Here is a 2,894-nt window from a genome sequence, read left to right on the forward strand (position 1 = left end):
GAACATGCCGATAACCTATCTTTCCCTTTCTCCTCCTGATGAGTCATCCTGAGGGCTTGGCCTAGCTCTCTCTCTCTCTCTCTCTCTCTCTCTCTCTCTCTCTCTCTCTCTCTCTCTCTCTCTCTCTCTCTCTCTCTCTCTCTCTCTCTCTCTCTCTTTTGAATGGAGTGTGTAGGGGGAGTGTGAAAAGGATAGTGAACAGATGAGTCATATGTAAAGTAGCATGAAGTGACTGCAGTTAAGATCATCAGGGCGACTGTGCTCATTTGCATGCACAGTGTCTTTGTGCATGTCGGTACTTCTGATCTACTGTAAATGCCAAAAGGGTGTATATGTGTGTACAAGTGGGTTTGTGTGTGCCGCTTGACTGTTCAAGTTCAAGTTCAAGTTCTTTAATAGTTGTCATACAGAAGTACAGAATACTTTCATACAAAATGCTTCTTACTGTTACGCTCCAGAGACTGTGCTAGACAAGATAGTATCAAATAACATAATAACATAATATAGCATGAATTTAGAAGAAGAAAATGAGGTCACAGTGTTCGGTATAGACATATGTACAATGTTCTGAGTTACCATATAATATACAATACACAATACTATGCAGTGTACTAATGTACAGTACTATCTAGTGCAAAGCAGAAATGGGATGAGGTACAATTTTAGGTACAATTTACAGTAAGGTGTACGAGTTGTAGTGCAATCCTTCATCCATAAATATAAAGTGTGGGGAGTGGGTGCTACAGTGTGTTTGTTTAAAGTGGGTGTGTGCTATAAAGTGTGTGGAGTGGGTGCTACAGTGTGTTTGTTTAAAGTGGGTGTGTGCTATAAGTGTGTGGAGTGGGTGCTACAGTGTGTTTGTTTAAAGTGAGTGTGTGCGTGTGGATGTGTGTGCTATGTGCGTTTGGTGGTTGTTGTTGTGTAGTGTTCATTCATTGTTCGTTTAGCAGCCTGATGGCCTGGGGATAGAAGCTTCTTCTGAGTCTTTCTGTGCTCGCCTTGAGACTCCTGTATCGCTTGCCTGACCGCAGCAGTTCAAAGAGGCAGTTGTTCGGGTGACTGGAGTCTTTAATGATTCTCTTAGCCTTGCCCTTGCAACGCTTGTAGTAAATGTTCTGGAGGGTGGGGAGCCCCCCTCCAATTGTGCGTTCGGCTGAACGTGTCACTCTTTGTAGTCTGCTTTGGTCTTGTGCAGTGCTATTCCCAAACCAGGAGGTGATGTTGCCGGTCAAGATGCTCTCTATTGTACATGAGTAGAAGTTCTTAAGGATCTTCTGGCTGACTTGGAACTTCCTTAGGCGCCTGAGGAAGTAGAGGCGTTGTCGTGCCTTCTTCACAACACTGTTAATGTGTGTGGTCCATGTCAAGTCCTCGGATATGTAGGCTCCGAGGTACTTAAAGCTGTTGACTCTCTCAACCGGTGCCCCGTCGATGCTGAGGGGGCTGTAGTCCTTGACCCCCGACCTCCTGAAGTCCACAATCATCTCCTTTGTTTTGCTGACGTTCAGGGAGAGGCTGTTTTCCTGGCACCATCCCGCCAGGACCTTGACCTCTTCCAGGTAGGCCCTCTCGTCGTTGGCAGAGATCAGGCCCACCACCACTGTGTCGTCAGCAAATTTGACGATTGTATTGCTACTCCGCTGAGCCACACAGTCGTGTGTGTACAGGGAGTAGAGGAGGGGACTCAGAACACAGCCCTGGGGGGCCCCTATGTTGAGGGTGATGGATGAGGAGGTGCAGTTGCCTGCTCTCACCACCTGGGGTCTGCCAGTCAGGAAGTCCAAGACCCACTGGCAGAGGTCATAGCCCAAGCCCAGGTCCCTGAGCTTGGCTATGAGTATGGAGGGGACTATGGTATTGAATGCCGAGCTGTAGTCGATGAATAGCATTCATGTGTGTTTGTATGTGTGTGTGTGTTTGTATGCGTGTGTGACGTGTGTGTTTGTATGTGTGTGCTTGTATGTGTGTGTGTGTGTGTGTGTGTGTGTTTGTATGTGTGTATATGTGTGTGCTTGTATGTGTGTGTGTTTGTATGTGTGTGTGTTTGTATGTGTGTGTTTGTTTGTATGTGTGTATGTGTGTGTGTGTTCGTATGTGTGTGTTTGTATGTGTGTATATGTGTGTGTGTTTGTATGTGTGTATATGTGTGTGTTTGTATGTGTGTATATGTGTGTGTTTGTATGTGTGTATATGTGTGGGTTTGTATGTGTGTGTGTATGTGTGTGTGTGTTTGTATGTGTGTATATGTGTGTGTTTGTATGTGTGTATATGTGTGTGTGCGTGTATATGTGTGTGTTTGTATGTGTGTGTGTATATGTGTGTGTGTGTTTGTATGTGTGTGTATATGTGTGTGTGTGTTTGTATGTATGTGTGTATATGTGTGTGTGTGTTTGTATGTGTGCCGCTTGACCGCGTGTTTGCCTTTGTAAATGTGAGTCTGTGGGCCTGTTTGCCTGTACGTTAATGCCAAGCAAGCAGTGCAAAAATGCTTCCGCATTCGTCACCGCACGCTAGTGCGGTAAAGCGCCCTTCTTTTCAGACAAATGCTACCGTGCGTGCACCGGCGGCGGCGTGCTCGCTCAGGTGCGTGCGTGCGCCGGCGTGCTCGCGCGAGGTGCCCGCGCATGCGACACGAGCGGAGCTCAATATATATAAGTCACCGCCCCTTATTCAGTATCCACCAAATAGCTCAATTGGCTAGGACACATGGCTGTGGATCCTATGGCTTGTTTGCTGGCGAGTTCGAATCCCATCGAAAATATTTTTTAACGTGATTTTTTTTTAACGTGTATTCTTTCGCCGATTAAGGTTAGGCATTGTTTCGGAGTTGGTTAAGGTTAGAACGGTTAAGTTTAGGCGCTGTTAAGGAGCTGGTTAAGGTTAGAGTTTGTCAA

Source organism: Notolepis coatsorum (genome assembly GCF_963971535.1).
Source record: "Notolepis coatsorum genome assembly, chromosome: 1".
NCBI lineage: Eukaryota > Metazoa > Chordata > Actinopteri > Aulopiformes > Paralepididae > Notolepis > Notolepis coatsorum.